The sequence below is a fragment of the Oryzias melastigma genome, linkage group LG13 (assembly GCF_002922805.2).
Source record: "Oryzias melastigma strain HK-1 linkage group LG13, ASM292280v2, whole genome shotgun sequence".
Lineage (NCBI taxonomy): Eukaryota > Metazoa > Chordata > Actinopteri > Beloniformes > Adrianichthyidae > Oryzias > Oryzias melastigma.
Genome location: NC_050524.1, coordinates 22,733,599 through 22,755,199, shown reverse-complemented (window position 1 = coordinate 22,755,199; position 21,601 = coordinate 22,733,599). Strand labels below are relative to the sequence as shown.

Below are 21,601 nucleotides of genomic sequence, written 5' to 3'. Positions count from 1 at the left end.
ATACCCTATATTTGAATTCAACCATTTACCCATTTAATGTAATTCTGACAGAAGCTGAGAGAAGAAGCCGTGCACCATTTCACAGCTTCAGAATCTAATATAGTTACATTAATCGTATGAACGGTCAAAGGAGTGAGCAGTCGTTCTGTGGACCAGGTGTTTACTGACGTCAAAGCCATCTTAAACAAAGAGGGTTGGGCGTCTCCATCTGTAGTATCATTTATATTTTACTTCTCTTTTTATCACATGTAATTATGCATTTTTATGTTCCTGTAATTCAGATGGCATGTGTTCTTTTGCTGCCACTGGCGACAGCTTCGGTGATAAAGGGTTAGGTTGATCCATAAAAATGCATGACCGACGTTGCTGATTTTTGGATTCTGTTACACTATTTAATCAAATTGAATCATAAATACAGAATTTTCCATATACTTTGTTCATTGTGCATTCATGGCTTTAACTATGTCTTCATAGGCTATAATTACATGGACATGAAATACTATTTTCATGCAACCCCTTGCCCAACAGGCCAACAGACCCATAAACAGTTGCTTCTTCTAATTACACTGAACAAATTCAGTTCAGCAGAAAGGAAATAAAGGTGTGCAGGTGTGTGCAAACACACTGCAAGTGTTGGGAGCGATAAGGCCCATGTTGGTTCAGTTCCTGTGTGACGCCGGAGATAACCGTGTGCATATACACACACCTACATTTACACACCAGTAGAATTAGATATCACGCCTGCAGGCGCTGCACGGGGAAAAAATCCAAACACAAATGTGATCCTGCAGTCTTGAAGTGTCTGTCCTCATCCTACAGTCACAAGATTACAACTCAGACGCTCACAAAGCGACAGTTTCTGACGAGAAATGACCTCTGAGCAAAAGCAACTCGGGACACAAATCCAGCTAAAAACGAACACGGCGGAAGGAAGAGAGCAAATGCAAATGGTGACATTTCAGATGGAAACTCTGCAGGAGTGTATGCAGAGGAGGTGAGAGCTCTGCAGCACTGATACGCTGCTGCTGCTCATCCTTAAAGCGACCTTTCACCAGACAGATAACCCTTGATCGCCAGATTCCTCTTTGAAGTTTAAATCAAGTTTCCAGCTTTCCTCAGACTGTACTTTAGCACACTTTGATTAGCAGCTCCAGCGGGATAATCATTACCATCCAGCCAGCTCCCATAAACAGCTCACATTTTTCTTACGGTGAGTCAACAGACTAATAAACTCATTTATTCATTCAGCAAAACCAAAAGCAGAAAAGATAACATGATCGTTCAAAAAAGAATCAAAGGTTCATTAATTTCTGCAAAAGAAAATCGTGATTTTGGAAGATCTTTTGACATTTTTGATCTGAGAACCTGAGATTTATAATGTTTAAGATTTTTGATGCATGAGAAAAATTTCACAAGAAAATGCTAAAAACAAACCAAATACATACATGCTTTTATCAGAGTGAGTCTGATGATCTTTATTTTGTTCTTGAAACATGTGAAATTCCATGTAATTAAGGAAAAGTTTAAAGTTGTGGCTCTAGTGGAGATCTGAAGATGAGAAGGTCACTGTTGGTTTCAGGAATTACGGTTGATGAACAACCTAATTTGGTGTTTTCTTTTGCAAAAAACAGGCGCATTACACTGCTTAAGCACGGCAAATTCATCAAGTGTGACACAGAGTGAAACAATGACAAAGATTTAAAAAAAACGATTCAGACAATAAATTGATTAGATTTAACTAAAACACTGAACAAATACTACGAAAAGAGAAGAAGTTGCTGCAGAAAATACTGGGAAAACAAAGAATCCAGGATGAAAGAAGAGGTCAAAAATAAGTTTAATCAAAAAGTGCAGCACAACAAAAACAAGACTGATCCCACACGAACACACACCTCATCTAAAAAACACACACAGGCGCCGGAGCCAGCAGAGCAAAGTAAATGGAGCAGTGAGGAGGGCTCCCAAAGAGCACGCAAGTCAGAAAGCATGAGATGAGGCCCAGCCACTGACACACAAACACACACACAGCAAGTAACATTCTCATAACAACACACAAATAAATATTAAGCAACATTTGATCCTGTACCTTTACCTTTGCTAACGTAATTTTCCAAAGCAAGGTAATTAAGCAGCTCAGCGGCCTGAAGACTTCCTTTCCTCCTCATTTAATCACACTCTCCTCCTGTCTCCTCGTGAATCACTCTCATAGAAAGCACAAAAGCTCATTTTAATGAGTCCAGTTTAGTGTTATCTCTTTAACACCATTGTGTTCATTAACGGCAATAGAAGAAAAACCTCCCTAAGGGACCAGTGTGTGGGCACGGATGTGTGTACATCTGTGTGTGTATATGTCTGTAAGTCTGCGTGTGTGCATGTCTGTGTGTATTTCTCTGGTGTGTGTGTTGGCGTGTGTTTATGTCTGTGTATTTGTGAGTGCATGTATGTGAGCATGTGTGTGTGCACATGTGTGTGCGTGCATGTCTGTGAGTTTGGCTGTAGGTATGTCTGAGTCTGCTTCTGTGTGTGTGTATGTTTTTTTTTCTAATTAATGTGTGCATTTCTGTATATGTGCACAAATGAGTCTGCATCCGACCATGTGTGCAGGTATGTGTATGTATGCATGCGTGTGCATTTATGTATTTGCATATATGTGTGTAGACATGTATGTGTGTGCATATATGGATCTGAATTGGTGCATGAGTGTGCATGAATATTGTGCATTTATGTCTGTGCATGCATTTGTATATATGTATGCATGTAAATGTGTGTGTTTGTGTGCATATATATATATATATATATATATATATATATATATATATAGTATAGAGATATGTATGTGCATGCTTATGCATTTGTTCATGTGTGTGCATGTTTATGAGTATGTATGCATGTGCATGTTTGTGCAAGTGCGTGCATGTGTGTTATTAAAAATCCACACTTACTCATATGAGTAAAGCCATCACCCTGACGGGGTGTTCAGCGGTTTCCTTTCATCTTCCAGCTCAACTTTCTGCACAGCAGGACATGAAGCTTCATATGCGCATCCGTGTGTCAGGGCACACGTGTGTTTCTGGTTTTTACTCAGAACCCCAACATTTAAAGAAAAGTACTTCAGTATGTCCGGATTTACAGATCATAGGCAAACACACACTAACAGTGATGATTGCTTTTCTTTTACTTTTTGCTCTGAAGTTATTTGTCAAATTTATGTTTCAGAGTAAAGTTCATTGACATTTTAAACTCTTCATGGATCCATCACTGAAGGAAATGTGGATGCATGGAGTTAAATGGAGAAGGTTTGTTTAGATACAGGATTAACAGCAGGAGCAGCTCAACATCAAAAACCACGACAAGGTGTTTTAGTAGCAGGATGCTAAATAATAATTGTGATCAAACTTCAATACAAACCAACAAAGCTGAACAGCATATGAGGGTATGTGAACTTTCTTGCCTACCAAACCTGAGCTGGAACTCTGAATGAAGAAGTTTGGCTCGGTTACAGTCATGACAGGAGTTCAAGCCAGAGAAGAAAATCTGGTTCATGATGCAAACCGGAGTGTCAACTCTGATGTCCTGTTGTCAGCCAATTAGGTCTCCTCTCCCTCCTTTAATGGGGTCAGCTTTGTAACAGGAAGGATCCAGCCTTCCTGTTACAAAGCTGATAGGAGGCACTCCTAACAGCTGCTTTCACAAAAGCAGTCATTCACGCACACACAGACACGCGCTGATGCACACACTGACAGGAAACAATTTGGCAGCTCGCTGGGCACAATGGTTATTGGACAATATGTCCTACTGTAACGAGCGTATCACATCTCTATCATCTACAAAGCATCACCCTCTGCTGTCTTCCATCTCTGTCATTGAGAACAAAGAACCGTTACCGCCGGTTCCCAACCATCTATGAAGGTGTCTGTGTGTGAAAGAACGGTCAGACTGTTATGGTAAATCAGTGTAAACAGACTGTGGATAAACAACAACACCTCTTTATACCACATCGACTGACTGACGCTGTAAATGAAGCCAACCGTGACTCCTGACCGAACACGGAGATGATCGTTCTAAAGGGGCGCCTTCGGGTGCTCAATGCAAGAAAAAGGGGTCAGAGTTGTCGGTCATTGTGCAACAATTCATCCATCCATCCATCTTCCTGACCGCTTCTTCCCCTTCGGGGTCGCGGGGGTGCTGGAGCCTATCCCGGCTACTGAAGGGCGAAGGCGGGGTACACCCTGGACAGGCCGCCAGTCTGTCAAAGGGCCTCAATCACACACCCATTCACTCTCACATTCACACCTAGGGGCAATTTAGAGTCACCAATGAACCTATGAAGCATGTTTTTGGACGGTGGGAGGAAGCCGGAGTCCCCGGTGAAAACCCACGCATGCACAGGGAGAACATGCAAACTCCACACAGAAAGGTCCCAGCCGGGATTCGAACCGGGGCCTTCTCGCTGTGAGGCAAGAGCGCTAACCACTGCGCCACCATGCAGCCCATTGTGCAACAAATTTTGCTGAGGTCTTTTGCTGAATCCAAATTGCTTCTCTACTCCTCCATATTGCTCCAACTATAGGGGCAAGCTGTAGTGATGTCCAAAAGGTTTTTTTTTTTAAGAAAGAGCTGTAGTGACTTGGAACTGGCTATTCTTCTGTCTCTAGATGCATAGCCAGCTCCGTAGGGTGATCTGTGTCGCACCGGTGACACGGAGGAGAAACACATTTCTTCATACTGTAATGTGCTCTAAAGCACAGAAGTGTACATTTAAATATAAATAATGATATATCTATGATATCATCATGTGGTAGTAACGTCCAAATTGAAGACACTATTGTTCCATATCTCTCCAGTTTGAGGGATAAATGTAGGGATAGGAAGAAGCCGTAGGGGTAGGGAAGCGGATTCAGCCTTTCTTTGGCAAACTTGACCTTGTTTATCCAAAGAGGATATTTGATCCAACAAGCCAGAGAAAACTAATCCATAGTGTGACATTTACAGCCTGCAGGTGTTCAATGACACACAAACATGTTTAACCTGTTCCACAAAAGGCTACTACAGTGACCCTTCATTTTTTCTGTTCAATTTTGCAGGATTTTTTTTTTTTTTTTGACAGTGCATTATGTTTTGCATCATAATTGTCTAAATTTTGTCTGTAAATCTCCTCCATGCTGTGACTCCTGTACAAAGTGTGTTCAGTTTGCCAAAGGGTGCAGCTTCATTCACAAACTCTTGTTGCTGAAGTTTAAATCTGAATCCACACAGAATGACTCAGCAGTTTGGAAAAGTTTTTGCAACAAAAAAACATCACTGATGAGTGCTAGATTTGAAAACACATTTGCAAAAGTTCCTCGTAGTGTTTGACAAAATGTAGTTCAGTGTGCAGAGTTGTATATGTATTCATTTACTTTTCAATATTGGGTCAGAAGTGCATGAATCCAGAAATTTGTCACGTTATCTCAGAAAAGCTTTCATTTAATTTTATTGTATTTTTTTACCAGAAAAATAAACATTACTGTTTTTGCTGAGGTGACAAACAGCCTGACGGATAGTTTTTTGGTAATCAAGGTAAACAAAACTCAATACACTTTTGTGTTTTGAGAGACACTTCGAGGCTTAGCATGCACTAAGCATTTAAAGACATGCAGCTTCAAACAAAAAGAGAGAGTACGGCAATTAAGCCTTAGTAACATGACCTGTACGGGGGGGGGCTGCATTTTAAGGGGAGTGCAGGTGTGTATTGCAGTTCCCTTGAGGCTCATATGGCCACCTTAAGGAACATCATCAAAATGGAAGATTCTGCTGTTGTGTATCGTAAAAAGTTTGTAAGTTGCACAAATGTATGTGGTACGGGTGATACGGTGGAGTTACACTACACTCTAGTCCAGGGATAGGTAACGCCAGACCTTAAAGGCCGCATTCCTGCATGTTTTCTTACATACCCTGCTCTGGCATGTTTCAATTGGCCGGACACACCTGAACCACATAGTCAGTCATGAGCAGGGCCTGGATATCTGGAAATCATGCAGACATTGCATTCATTGAATTGCCAGTTGGGCCCTGACAGTTGGATAGTTGAGAACAGGAACACCTATGTACTGGAACCGTTCAGAGAACCACACTGAGACTTCAGAGAAGAACTTCAGAAGTGTCACTCTTTCTGTGATGTCAACTGACTTTTATCTGACCTTCAATTAAGACAAGACATTAAACGCACACGCACTAAAGAGCTTCAGAAGTGAAACTGCTTCATTGCTTGTTTTTTTTTTTTCTTCTGCCAAAAGACTCATGCCGCCTGGCCAATCTGGTTGCCATGGTGACGGGGTGGACCCCTTGGATGTGCTATATTATTCACTCCTCAAGCAGCTCCTCTTCCTGACCCCAAAAGTCTCATTCTTTATGGGCTTTTGCCTCAAATATCAGGTTTGACCCTCACATCGATGCGCCGGATCTTCACTTATCCACCTCTCTGAAAATGCCTGCTTGATTTCTCCAGCTGGACTGAAGGGAGTTGTGGGAAGGTTTTTGTGAAATCATCCCGACCAAGCAAATAGACCCTCACAAAAATAAAGAAAAAAAAGTAAAATGACAAAAAACAAAAATTAGTCTCCAACCTTAAAGCTAAAAACTAACTGTAAAGACTAAAAATATGCACATTTCCTTTAATTATGTTTTTTTAAAGGCTATTTAGCCATACTTACAATCCCAGAAATTCAACGGCTGTTCTACTGACTAATTTTGGAGTAAATTACTGTCAAAAATCACGATTATTGCATCTCATTCCTGAGTGAAGTGTGCAATCAGGTGAAAGTTATGATGCCACTTCATGAAAACACTCTTAGGTATACAATCCATGACACAAAAATATATCACATAAATGCATAATTGATTTAAAGTGAGAATCCAACAGTCCTAACCTAAATCGGGCTCGTTTCTTCTTCACTTCATGGTTAAATATCAAGTACTTGTCAAAAGTTCCAGTCACTTCTTCAGGTTTTATCGTTTCTCAAATCTCCTCCTGTTGATGTCCCTGCTTTCTAGGAAAGACCAGCTAGTGTGGATTTATGAATGAATCACTGCTGGGGTTTAAATACCCATAACACGACGAGGCAGTAAGAAGAGAAACTGGTGAGAGATGCAGGAGGAGAGAGGGACAACATTACTGCACAGATGAAGACAAGAGGTAAAAGCCTAAGATGAAAGGAGAAAGAAAAGAAATGGAGGAAAAGAGAAAGCCGTTTGGTCTCATATGTGATGTATAATGTATGAGAACAGGAGAAAAAGCTTGTGAGATGTGTGTGCACACCTTAAAGCCACTTTAATATTCAGGATCTGGTTTATGGGGGGTTGCTAAGAGTTAGAAACGTGAGCGAAGAAGTGCAGGATGTCTGTCTGGATACAAAAATTCCATAAAAGATCAATTTAAAATTCTCCTAAATACTTTATAAGGAATTTTCGTAATGTTTCTCAGCTAAACTATACAGTTTTCTAACATTTTAAGGATAATACTGCTACTTTAGTTTAATAATTTGCATATTTCTGTCAGTTCTATCAAAGCACGTCAAATTGAAAAGCATCTTTTTGAATTCATACCATCACAGAGTGGCAGCTAATAATTCAATGGTGCTGCTGAGCCACAAAAAAACACTTGACAGCAACATTTCTGTCTTTAAAAAACTCTCAGCTGACGCTACGGTTGTCAAGTGAAAAACGAAAGAAGATTGTATGTCACTAAAAGCGAAAAATTGTGTTTTCTTTCAGGGTATTTTGACGTGACTCCACCTCCTGCTCTGCTGAGTTTTCTCTGCTGTCAGAGGTCAAAATGCTTTCAGGCGTTCTTCAATAAACTCACGGAGCTCATCTAAGTTGTTAATGCATCTCAATTAATCTGTTCATATTTACATATTTAACAAATGTTCCCAGTAAAAGAAATCCAAATCTGTTTGAATATTTAGCTGTTTTGGGGTTGGTAGAGTTTCATCTGAAGGATTTTTAAAATATGACCATTTCCTGATTTCACAAACTGGTTACTGTGAAGATCCTCACCCTCCAGGGTGGATGATTGTCCAAAGAAATAAAGGAAGAGATCAGCTCAGATGATTTAAAATAAAATTCAAAAATTATGGAACAAAAGCTTTCCCTATCCTGCACATACAAAAGTCTAAACGTTTTTACACCTTTCAGAAAAATCAAAAGGACAAGGCGTCTAACAAATCCTTAACAAATGAGACCAAAGGGGTGGAGGAGGATGAGGAGAGGCAGAGGAGTCCGCAAACGCTCCAACTGTTTTGATGTTCTGCTCCTAAAACAAACAGGAAAACATAAAAGGGATCTTTGAAACTCAGCTGTTGCATCCATCCCCGTGCCTGTGTGTCTGACAGCGGTACCTTCAGGTGTTTCCTCCGTCAAAGTCAGAAGTTATCAAGAACAAAGAGTCGGTCTGCTGCGTTTGAGCAAATACAGAGGGCAGGGACACTGGATGCTCAGCAAGACTAACAACATGATAATCTTCACGGTGAATTTGGATCATTCTCTACTGAATCCAGACAGAAGGTGGTCGTGTCCCTTCTGACCTTCTTTAGTGGCTAAATTCTGAAAAAACAAACAGTTTTGAAAGAAACTACCTCAAAAGAGAAGAAAGGTGGTGGTCCAAATGTCTGATTATAGAAGATTGAAGGAGTGGCATTAATGGAGAAAATGGAAGTTCTTTAGTGAATGGAACTTTCAAAAATGCAAGTTCAGCATGTGCACTTCCATTAGAAATAATGTGCTTTGATGCACACCCTCACCTATGGTCACGAGCTCTGGGTCATGACCAAACAAGCAAAGTCAAACAAGCGGATAAAATGAGCGTCCTCCTCAGGGTGGCTGGGCGCTCCCTAAAGCCTCAGTCCCAACTACCCTTATGGGTGGAAATGGGCTGTCTGAGGGTGGAAAATGGACAAACCGGTATGGGGCAAGTACTGTGGGTGACCTACACAAAATATCAAGGTCATAGACCACTGGGTAAGGCGGCTGGATTGTTCAGTTGGCTGAAAATAAGACACTCTTGCATGAAACTCGGGTTTGCTTTCCAGGGCGTGCAATAAGCTAAGTGTGAGTATCTAGGCAAGACTTTTTGTGCTGTTGCCAATCGGAGCTTCCCTGTGCCTTGAAAATGTAATGTCAGGAAGGGCATCTGAAGTAAAAACTCTCAGCCAAACTACCTGTGCGAATTAGTGAAAGCTGATTCCAGGTTGTCACGAACACTTATACAACACTCAAGAGTAAATGAAGTAGGGGAAATGCAGGCATGTCGTAAAGATTTTTACATTTTTTGAAGCCCCACAAATCCTGCAGCAAGGTTAATTCTGTTCACCTGATCATTATGCGCTCATTGCCTTTAGCCTGATAGTTAAAAATTGAATTACACAACCTGAGTATATGTTTGTTTGGACATTCAGGGGGTGTTGTACTGGCACTCACGTATCACGTGCACACCTCGTCCACACAGCATTTGCGTGCAGTAAGTAAGGAGCCAGTGCTTCCATCTTACTAAAAACTAGAGTGTGGCGTAAGGACAACAAACAACAGCATCACCTGTACGTCACGAGAATGTGCAACTTTTCTTAGCCTTACAAATACTTCACAATACACTTACCACATGACGTAAGGTGGGATCATGAGTATCAAGGGAACTGCAAGACACACCCGACCCCGTCAAGATGCGGCCACTCCCTTCTATGCCCCTCCACGGGTCTGAAGAAACCCAAAAGCCTGCAGAAACCATACGGGGCAACCCCCTTATGAGTGCAGGTGACTAAGACTTTAGAGATAGGGTTAGGAGCTCAGAGTAGAGCTGCAGCTCCTCCACATCAAAAGGAGTCAGGTAAGGTGGCTCAGACATCTGGTCCAGATGCCTGATTTGGGCTTGTCCCACAGGGTGGAGTACCAAGGGAAGACCCAGACTACGTCTTTCAACTTGCCTGAGAACACCTCAGGGTCCCCCCAGAGGAGCTGGAGGAAGTGACCGGGAGAGGGAAGTCTGGATGGATGGGGTTTGATTTTATCGTTGCCTCCTATAATGCCATCCAGTGTTTGATTCCTCATCATGTGAGATGTAGCATCCTAAATTATTCTCAAAGAACATCCTAGAGAATTAAAGATTCAACTTTAATCAACTAAGGTTTTTAACAGTTTCAAACATGATAAGTTCCAGAGGATAGAAAGCGTAACTGCATTTGACTGTCTTGGATGTCTTGAGCTAAACTTCTGAATCCGAAACACATTTCAAGCAGCGAATAGTTTGATCGGCTGCAAACTAGAAACAACACGGACATGAGGAAGAACCCGATTTCCTCCAACCAAAGCTACTTCCACTCCTCATCGCTGCTTCAAATTGTTGGTGACATCAAAGTAACCTCCTCGACTGTCGAGGAACGGCCGCGCTCTGGCACAGAGATTACAGCGCAGCCACTTTCACAAAAAAAGAAAAAGACAAAAGAGATTAAAGCCGTGCCTGCTTTTACACATCAATCCATGAGGAAGCTCCTGAAAAGGACATGAAAAAGGAGAAACAAGCTCAAAGACTTAAACTCGCCTTCTTCCCCAGAGTGCTTTGAAGGAGATATAAACTCCTCACATGTGGACTTTGATGTTGAGAGTGAAGCTGCACCTGGGTGCATCGCCTAAGCCACGCCACACCTTTACACTCCAGGTCCATGTGGAATACACCAACATCCAGCAGCAGCAGCTGCAGCACTGGGCAAGAAATACTGTAGAACTACCGTACTTTAGGAGGACGCAGACAAGCAGAAATACTGCTGTTGGCAGATTTTTTTTTTTATATTTGCTTTACCTGAAAACAAACAAAAAAAACAAAAAAAACAAACAAGAAACAGAATGTTAGAAAGCCAAAGAAACTCCTGTCAGCAAATATGACTATGAGTATTTTTGTCCAGTGCGTTCATGTACACTCTCAAGTGTGTGTGTGCGTGCATGTGACTACAGCTTGACAGGATGAGTGTTAAAGGGGACCAGCTGGGATCATGGATGACAGAGAGAGGAAGATGAGGAGAGACAAACTGACAAGTTACAAAGCATCACTGCACTACACACCAACTAATTGCACACAGACAAACACAAACACACTAAATACACACACCAAGCAGAGCCCTGGCCTGTAAGAAGCATAAACTAATGAAAAGTTAGAATTGGAGCAGCAGAGAGGGACCATCTGTGTGTGTGTGTTCACTGGTGTCTGTCACAGCGTGTTAACATTTAGAGGTCATAATAAATTCAGAAGTGAAAGTGTCAGTGTGTGGGGGGGCTTCCTGGGGGTTATTAGCATGTCAGAGTTCTGAAAGCAAATGGCTTTCACCTCATCTCACAACAAAGACAGATTATCATCTGACTGTTTACTTGGATGCATGTGTGTGTGTGTGTGTGTGCATGGGGGGCTGCAGATCTTTTTCTGTGTACAATCTCATTTTGCAGCCTCGTATTTGCCCGTGGCAGAGCTTTTGTTCCTGCTTCAGAGCATTCTAAGTCAAGGACAGCGGCAGCATATTTGTTTGGAGAAATGTCTTCACGTTGCATAAATGTCAGAGGAACTGTGTCAGAAGGTCAAACATCCAGACTCTCTCAGAACTTTCCTTCGATATCTTGTCTTCCTTCAGTGACGCCTCAATCCGTTTTTGTTCTCTAAGAAAAAACGAATAATGGTGTAGTGTCCACCTACTTTTGTTGAAGCATCTGATTGGTTAGGTTATGACTTGAAAATCTTGTGCTACAGAAAAAAAAATATTTAAAGAAAGAGGATAATTAAGAACGTATAAAAAAAAGGTATTGGAGCAAAAATTGGTTATTTTTACAAATAGAATGGCTGTTTATGTCTCAATAGAAGTATTTTAGCTTCCTGTTTGGAACGTAAGGGGGTAGGGGTCATCAAGGCAAGTTCTCATATGCTGTCTTTAGTCCTAAAATATGGGAGGATGGCTCTGCTCAATTTGCTTTACTAATCGAACATAATTATATCCCAAATTGTATATTCCTCACAACATTTTTTTGTAATAAACCAACCAACCCAAAAGGTCCCCGGGCCACTCTTCTTTATGTTTCCTGCTCCTGTGGGGGGTCACTAGGATCGCTCTTCTTCATGTGACCTGTTGCAGTGAATGGTCCCCTTAATCATGATCCCTTAATGTTTTCGGTCCTCCCTCTTCCTGTTCCTGAAGACGAGGTTCTCCATGATACACCTTCATCTTCCTTTGGCTAAAGGAACCTAAACTGTTTTCTAGTTTTGCTTTAGATCTGCTGCTTCACTAGATCCCCTCCTCCTAAGTGTTTAAATCTAATAGGCCATCTGGGATCTGTCCCTTTGGGGAGGGGTACTGTGAGGATTAAGCACTTTGGTTTGTGTTTCTAGTGACATTTCCGCAGTTCTTGTCATGTTCTGTTTTCAGATTCCTCCATTAAGTCACACCAGGTTTAGGTTGACTTGATTTGTGTCTGGTTTTTGGTTCTTCATGGGCAGGTCACCTACTTTGTTACCTTTTTGTTACTATCTTGGATTTGTCATGTCAAGCTTTTTTTATTGAATGTTTATGGAAAGTTTCTGCCACCAAACCTGGTCTCCGGCCTTTTGGGTCCTACATCACATCTACCCTGTTCCTCAGGGCTGTTAATGTATTTTGATTTATTCCACTCTTCCAGTTTCAAACTTTTTTACAAGCATTTTTAAACACATTGGACTCAATCAGGATGGGAAATTTTACCTCCTTTGGTCCGCCGCCAACATTTGGTCTCCCTTTTGCAACATACCAGGATTTATTTGCCTAACCTTTGAGGCTGCATTATTTATTGCAAAATGTTACCTAGCAACAAACTGAATACTTCGGTTGCAAAAGAAGCAAATGTCTTGCATTGAGGTAACTGCTCTGCCTGTGTGTGCTGCCTTCAGTTTCTGCAGGACATCATCACAACACAGCAGGAGCAGCTAACAGGTCCTGATGCCTCTCACATCTGTGGATCTCTGCTTCATGATCTGAACTCACCATCCCATAAACCCCTGCAGAAACATCAGGCCCAAAAGACAAGGTTAGATCATCAGTGCTATTATATGGATAGTTTACTAAACAGCAGGCAGGTGGTGGTGCAAGTTAAATAGGGGTTTTCGGAGCGCACTGCTTCCCTTTTTTTGTCTGACACAGCTGTGCTTCTGAAATGTTGAGCTGAGGCGGAGTGGTCTGTGTGCTCTCCCAGCAGGGGACCGATGCTGATCTGGCTCTTGAAGTCAGTCAGAGTTTCTGCTCGTTTAATCATCTCTTTTTCTTCTCCTCAAAGCTCTGTTCCTCTCAGTTACAACACAAAACTGCAATGTTTTTTTAAACTTAAAAGAAATCCGATTCTACACCAGTAAAGTCAAAATATAAATTAGAATTTGTCGAATTTGTCTGGATCACAAATTGTAACGTAAAATAACCATGTATTAACCCTTTAATTCTGGGACGCTGAGAAGAAAATATAAAGATTATAATGAATCCTCAGAGTCAATTCTGTATTTTTCTGCAGGAAAAATGATGAGATCAGAAAAACAGCATCAGTCATACTCTTGTTCACAACATCAATGAAGCTCTGAGCTTCAACAAAGCAACTTAAGGTCAAATTAGGGAACAATATTTTACATCTGGCCTAATAAATGCAGGTGAAACAACACTTGATGAAGAGAATGTTATCAGGTCAAAAAGACATCAGGCATGTTGAACATGCTGTGAAGATGAAGCGTTTACTCTCTTTTCTGCCTGAATTTATTTGTTTATCATATATATATATAGTTTGAATTAAACAGAGTCAAAAGAGGAATAAGGTTCGGCTGGTAGTTAAGCAGGTAAAATACATAATAATATTTAAAAACAACTAATAGTTTATTTAATTTTAATTGAATTTAAAAGGAACAGAACCTCCGATCATCTGATCAGAGGTCGACCGCCCTGCATCTCCACCACTGCTGCTGTGAAAATAATATGAAGTGTTTATTAAAAGCCTGATAATCTCTAAATTTTCCATTTTATATCTAAAACAGCTTAACAGAGCAGATAAATGGGGTCAAATCCGAGTGGTTTAACTCTTTACAACAGAGCTTTAGCTCCAGTGTTTACATTTTTTCAACTAACGTAACTCTCCAACCATTTATGCAACACGTAATCCCAGCTGGTTTTGCAATGATATGCAACAAATTACACAAGTAATGTGTCCCCGATATAAAAAGTCGCTTGACTCCACGGCAGAATCCGCTAATTCATGTTGATCACGCAAAATGTTGAAAATTTACGATATGTCAAAGAGCATGTGATCAGGTTGCACCAATGATATCTCCAGTGTTATAGGATTAAAATGAATGAAAAGACATATTTAAAGACATATTTTTAAAAAAAGCAAATGTATGTAACATTTTTAAACTCGAAAGTAGACCTACATGTTGTGAACTTGAAGCATGGGGGCTTTCATCTGCTCCGCCCCCTAACTCTTAAACTCTCTTCCACCAGATATGAAAAACTTTGACTCTCTGTCCCAAAACAAATTCAAATCAAAACTCAAAATACGTCTGATTAGGAAGTCATATTTTTAACACCTCCTCAACATTTCTGTCTCTCCCATTTGTTATTATTGTTTTACTCCTACAAGTGGCCTTTTAAAAAATGTTATTTATTATTATTATTATTTAGCCACACATGCTATATTTTCCCCTACTCCTATATTTGACTCGCATGTAAGGAAATGTGCTGATTTGGCAAAAGCTGCAAAATACAATAAAAATTTTGAATTTATACAAACTGAAAAGTAATAATAAGAACGAGAAACAATAAAACAGACTATTGTGTCATAATAGAAAAGAAAAAATCCACCAGCCCCCCTTGTGAATACAAATGAGCAGTTAATGTGTTTATGGTTCCTAATCATTCTTCTATTTTTCAGCCATCATCTAATAAGTAAAAGGGTAATATCATTTACAATCATAACAGCCTTCAAATATCTAAAAAGCAACAATTCCATCTGGTTAATTGGCTTTATTTGTGAGTAGACTGATCAATAAATCCGATCGATAACAGAAAAAGAGAGCATGAGGCTTCGGAGAAGTATCGAGCATCTCCTCTGCTGAGGCTGAGCACAGCAGCGACTGCATCAATGACACTCATCCTCACAACAGCAATGTAGCTGAGCTTCAACAAGCAACTCAATGACCAGAGATGGAAGATCTGAGGAGGAGAAAGGAACTTCTTTTAAAGGAAACCAAGTGATTGATCAGAAAAACAGAAGCAGGATGTCATATCAGAAGTATGAAATCAAATTCTATCACAAACCACAACTCAGCAGAAGCTGATGAACTATTACAATCTCTTAGGCCCAGTATTTAAAAACTTTAGATCAAGATTAAAGGGATCCGGATTGCCAAATCCCCTGATCCCACTCCACGGAAGGAATTTTTTTTACCCCGGAATTTCAAAACTTTGCTGGATCAGATCAAATTCGCTCAGATCTGCTCAGATGGTTTTTGAAATACCAGACAGAAGCATTTAATACGAATTAAAGGCTGATTTGGATCACCAAAATCCAATACTCTTCAGGAAAATAATTTCTTTGAAATTTTCAATTTTAAATCAAGATCTAATCCTGGAGGTTTAATCCTATGGGATTATGTTTGAAATACTGGGCCTTATCTTTTCCAATCTGATTGTCATCCCTGTAAAAAGTCCCAACATGAGTGTGTAGTCTCAGTGCAGTGAGGGATTGAATGAATGATGGAAATCTCACGTATGAGACAAATAAAAGGACATTTTAGAGTAAAAACTGACAGTTTAGAGTAAATTTGACTATTGAGAAACTAACATTTAGAGCAGACCTCTGTGGGGTCAGATCAAGATCAGCTTCAGGTGAAATTAAAACAGATTGCAAAAACATTGGAAACATTTTTACACTAAGAAAGTACTCATTGTTAAGTTAAAATAAATATTGACTACTTGAAGAAGAAAGGTGAATTAAAAAAAATGACCTCCATGTAAAAAATCATGATCCTACAGAAAATCTGGAGACCTTGTGTGAAGCAAGTTTGTAAAAATTTAATAAGAATCATGTCAGACTTGAAGCCTTTCCCTGCTCAAAGCCATTCTGGTGTTACACCACAGAAACAAACTTATGGATGAGTGGAGCTGGCAGCAGCAGACTTCCCATCAGCACTTGCAGAGGAGACATGATCATGTTGCTAATTAGACCAAAGCTCTGTGTCCCAAACAGCTGCCTCACCTTCCACCTTCATTTCCCGTCGGAGCGCACACGCATGGCTGTCCATTTGATTACTGACGGTGACACAGCTCCACACACACACCCACACACCCCCACACACCCAAACCCGCATGGTAACACCTGTCTGCAGCAGCAGTCCACAGAGATGAGACGGATGACAAGAGCTGCTGCTGCTGCGGTGGGATCTGTCAGATTCCTTTTACTGAGAAATCACCAACCACAGTGCAGGTTCCACCGATGACTTACGTTTAATACCTGCTGATGATTTCACTTCCTGTTGACCATAAAGTTTTCATTTGTTTGTGTTTAGCATGTTATGCTTTGACAGACAAGTTGCAGAAACTAAAAATGTTTAACTTTCCAGACAACAAAGCTCCAGCGTCCATCAATGAAATCGCTTTTACTTAAAAAAATGACTAAAACTAAACCATGGTTTTACATTTGAGAACAAGTAACAACAAAAAATAAATTCTACAACATGCTTAAGCCATGTCAAATCTAATGTTTACAATAAACCAGTTCTCTTTCATCTCTCGATGTTAGACACATTTTAATTTCGTTTGTTTCTTTTTTTAAGTTGTGCTTTTTAAATGATTCAGTCTAAACATTTTAGTATGAGTAAACAGTTTAAACGGTAATTTTACTTCTTAATAAATCCTATAGTGTTAAAAATGTACAGAAAAGTTTTTAAACAGTATTTCTTTCTAAATGTGTATTATTTTTCACACAGCCAAGATTATTAGTTTTTAGGTGCATGATTTCTGTGCATGTTTCAAATTTGCAAAACATTGATGACTAAAATCACATTTTATATCTAAAAGCTTATATTATAAATAGATAATAGGATTTTGTCAATAATACCATGAATGCTAAATATTTGCATATTTTTCCTGTATTAAATGTTTTAGTTTAATCATTTAAATCCTAAATAATCTTGTTTTCATGTTGTTCTATCAATTTTATGCTCTTAAAATCAAGCTTGTCGCTCCTGCATAAACTTTCTGCTTCAAATGTTGGTTTTCTGCTCGTTTTCCTAAACAAATGAAATGAAAACAACAGTTTGCTGATTAAACTTGATAAACCACATGAGTGTCTCATCAATATGCAAAAACAAATGTAACCAACCTGAAATATTCAGATCCATTAAATCTAGAAACAGATAATGCTGTTGTGCTGTTCTATTTTAGCTACAAAAAAAGAAAAGAAAAAAGAGAACTAAAATCTGGTTTTTTTCTTTAATCAATAATGAGGAAAAACATGAAATGCAAATAAAATGACTTGATGTTTACACATGATAAAGGGACTTTTGGTGCATTTTTTTTTAATTACAGCTGTATTCTGCTAAATGATTCTCCCTGAGTTGATAATGTTGCTGGATTTTTAATGTGTTTTTATTTATTTTTATTTGTATTTGTTTTTATTATATTTTATTATGTATGCTTTTTCGACTTTCTGTCTTACTGTTATTCATGTTACTGTGGAAAGCACTTTGAGATGCTTGAAAACAGGAAAAGCGCTATATAAATAAAGTTGAATTTGAATTTGAAAAAGTTCTCTCCTCTTTTTGACAGTGTTGGATTATTTCATCTGGTTTCAGGCTTTTATTTTGTCAGGTTTAAACTCAGCTTTTGTTTTTTTATGTCTCTATATAAAATTCTCTTCCCATTGAGTCTCCTCGGCTCGTCCAAGCCACCAATGCTGACGTGAGCCATGTTGGAATCAATACATTCTGCGCCTCATCAGTCACATCTCCTCTGGGTGAGCAGGCGGCTGTTTATTGACTGAGACTGTAAATATATTTCCCCACTTAACAGATGATTTAGGTGAGTAGCATCTAAAATAAAAGACCTCTAACTAAAGTGAAAATCTATGCCTTCACTTACAGCATAAAACAAACCAAAGAGTTTTCAGTGAGGAGTAAAAAAATCAATTCCTTCATCAACTAAAATACACATCGTATTTTTTTCCTTCATTTTCTCACGGTTGTGAACTTTCAGCTTCTTTCCCATCATCCCTTTTGTTTTTCACCCATCTTAACAACAGCAGTCTTCCCTGTCATACTAATCCAGGCTGGCAGAGTCTTTAAAGACCCAGGAAATAGATGCAGGTGTTTAACAGTGACTCCGCCACCACCCGCCACCGTTCCCATCTTCAGAGAATCTCAGGTTTTCATTTCTCATTACTAAATTCAAAGAGATGAACACTCGAAATGCATCAGACTGTGAATCTAAGTGATAAGAAGTTTCATATTTGAGCTAATTTATTATTTGATCTTATTCAGAATAATTAAGCTGCACCTTTGGACTGTCACATAGTGAGTTTTAGGGATCAATCCACTTTCCCCACAATATGATTTAATCCTTAATTTTTGGGTCACAGTTTTGTTTCGGTTTGAAATGTGATTTGTGTTTCACAATACTTCTAAAAAATGAAAATGCAGAAAAATATCTTTGTATTTGCCCAGCATACGTGTTTGACACTTTCGACATTTTCAAATACATGCAGTAAGGAATCAGCGATTCACTTTCTCCATGAGTTCAATGGTGTAAACATACAGATTGATTTTAAACCAGGAATTATGGCATTTTTAATCTAAGTTTTAGTGTATTTTGTTTGTTTGTTTTATGTGATAAATATAAGAGATTAAAATAAATGGATCAGTCTTCATTTACCTGCTGTACGCAATAAAAAACAGCTGACATTTACATTAAAATTTGCTCTTCTTCTGTGTTTTGGCCAATTTTCTTCCAAAGGTTAAGAGTGATGAACGGTTGACGCTAAGGAGCATCAGCTGACCTTAAGGTCAGACAATTAGAATGAAAGAAAGATCCTAATTACTGGGATGTGATGACTAACCAGGGGGAACTTCACCAAACGAATGACAGAAATATGACTATTTATTTTAAAATATTAAACTAACAGTAATAAGAATGAATAAAGAGATTTACATTGTAGCTCCAACAGTTTAGGACTGGACTATTTGAGCTTGAACTCAAGCCTTAGTCCCCGTTGCCCTTTCAGGTGGCTGAGTATGGGTGAAAAAGGCTCAAACCTGCACAGGAAATGGAGGCTGGAGGCCAAAAAAATAAATAAATAAAATAAAGGTCCTAAACCACTGTGGAGTGACAAGGTTCATGCATTTTTTCTAAGAGCATGCTTTGAGTGACAGGTCATAGTCAACACTTAGACAACACATAATGGCAGGTGAGGGTGAAGTATGTGAGTCGGAGGTGTATCGAATGAAATCCAAATCCTGAAGACTGTAAAAGAAGCCTTTTATTGCTCTTCACGTTATTAGTGTGCGCTTCTAGTGTGCAGCCCGATAATCAGACAATTAGATCACAGTTTGTGTGAACATCCAACGGGCAAATATGTATCATGTGAAGGCCCGTGCATGCAGCATACACTTGCAGCCAATAACGAGGCAGCACCTTACTGACAACTGGAGTGTGACCTAAGGGCATCACATGTGTGTCATAAGTGTGCCTTTCGAATAGTTCACATTACACTTCCCACAATGGTACATTCCATTTTTATGACTTCCCTTAAAACTCCTACACCTCTATACACCTCCTTTAAGGCACAGCCTCCTCTCTCTATGACCCTCCATAGGCCTGAACAACCCAAAAACCCACAGTAACCGCACGGGTAAACCACCTGTTGGTTGCATGTGTAACAAAAGACTGGTTTATACTGGGCCGTTTGCAGCGTCTCTGTTAAGTTACATTGACACAAAAAAATAGAACATTCATCAATCAATGGGAATGTTTCATCACTTTTGTCATGTCTGTGTCTGACATCCGTCTCTTCGCACCGCATCTCCAGCTTTATGCAGGAGTTCTATTTCCAGATGTGTCAATTTGTGGCAAAAAGCCAAGGAACCGGGAACTGCTCCGGGTTTCAAAATAAAAACTTCTATTGGTCTTGACATAAGGTTGATGCTGATTGGTCAGAAATGCTTCCAATCAATTAGTTCGTTAATTAATGGTCTGTCTGTGATTGGCTGGCTTGGTGGCATATTTATAACGTGGTGTCCTGCTCTGCTTTGAGCACGGAACAGAGGGAATTTCTCTGGAGTTAAAATCATTTTGACTGCACATATTTTCAAGTTTTTAAGAACAGATTTGTTTTGTTTGTTATCAATGGATCTTGATTCTTTCTGGAGGGCTAATCTTGAATGTTTGCCCTAAACATTGCAAGTTGTGGTGTGACCATGGAGCAGAGGTGGAGCGGTTGACCTCTCATCAGATGACTGCAGGTTTGGTTCCCGCCCTGCCTGGCCATGTGTCTAAGTGTCCGAAGATAGCCGTGCGCTAAATAAGTATTCGCCATTTACCATTTTACCCAATGTTCAAATACGACCAACCAAACATGGGGTTTAATATTCACAACTCAACTTTTGCAACAATATTGTCCATCTTCCAATTCTTACCCCCCCCAGTTAAATGTATTGTAACATGTTTGCACCAGCACAAAATGCTCAATGGTTTTAGTAGAAAACTAAATACCCATTCACTAATAGGAGTTGCATCTTACACATGTGTTGGCAGTTTCATTTTTATGCCATTTAAAGTGAAAAGCAGCAAGGAAATGTCTAACAGTCCATACGTTTAGGTCAAATTCATGCATATTTCTACACAAATGCAAATACTTTAAAAAAAAAAAACATCCCTCCTCTCTCTCCCTGAATATTTCTGTATTGATGAGACCATTACTGATGATAAGGCAGTGCAACATCAGCATCTTTCCTCTTCCCTTTTATTCACACACACACACACACACTAATCAGGAGTCAGGTTACAGCTCCACTGCTGCTGTGCATTTCCGAGTGTGTGTGTGCGTTTGTGTACTCAGCAGGAGGCTGGGGAATCTGACTTCCTGGCGACGCTCCAACAAACAGCAATATTTTGCAGGCTGAGACCACTGAGGTGCTCACCCACTGGCACGCTAACGCACACATCATGAGGGTGACGTGTGATGGTTGTTAAAATGATCAGGCTAAATGAACGGCAGGAGAGCACGAAGAACTCATCCTCTGCTATAAGCCGAGACGGTTGTTACAGGATCACCAGACCTTTGTCAGAAATAACCGCCTCTTTTCCAATTTTTTTCTAAATCTAGAAAAACAAAGTGGTTTTCAGAGGCACAATCGTTGTTGTCCCTCCATGGAAACAGGTGTCTGTTCCACCCAATGAATGCATGACATCTGCTCTGGAGTGTTTTGTGCGAGTGTCACGCCTCATCTCATGGCCTTCACCAATCCTTTGTGCTGCCTTAAAGTCAAAAGCGGCTCCAGTTTGAGGGGAAGCAGGTGAGACCAGCAGCTCAA

General features: G+C 39.8%; 1 protein-coding gene and 1 long non-coding RNA gene across 3 annotated transcripts in view; one reads left to right on the top strand and one right to left on the bottom strand.

Annotated features, from left to right (window-relative positions):
* LOC112149660 (cGMP-dependent 3',5'-cyclic phosphodiesterase) overlaps positions 1–21,601 on the bottom strand; it is a gene marked incomplete at its 3' end in the record, with an annotated part of 200,241 nt that overhangs the window by 176,356 nt on the left and 2,284 nt on the right.
* Positions 1,142–6,593, top strand: LOC118599501. The gene is made up of 2 exons (XR_004948883.1): positions 1,142–1,210; positions 6,276–6,593. It is a non-coding gene; the product is annotated as an uncharacterized LOC118599501 (long non-coding RNA).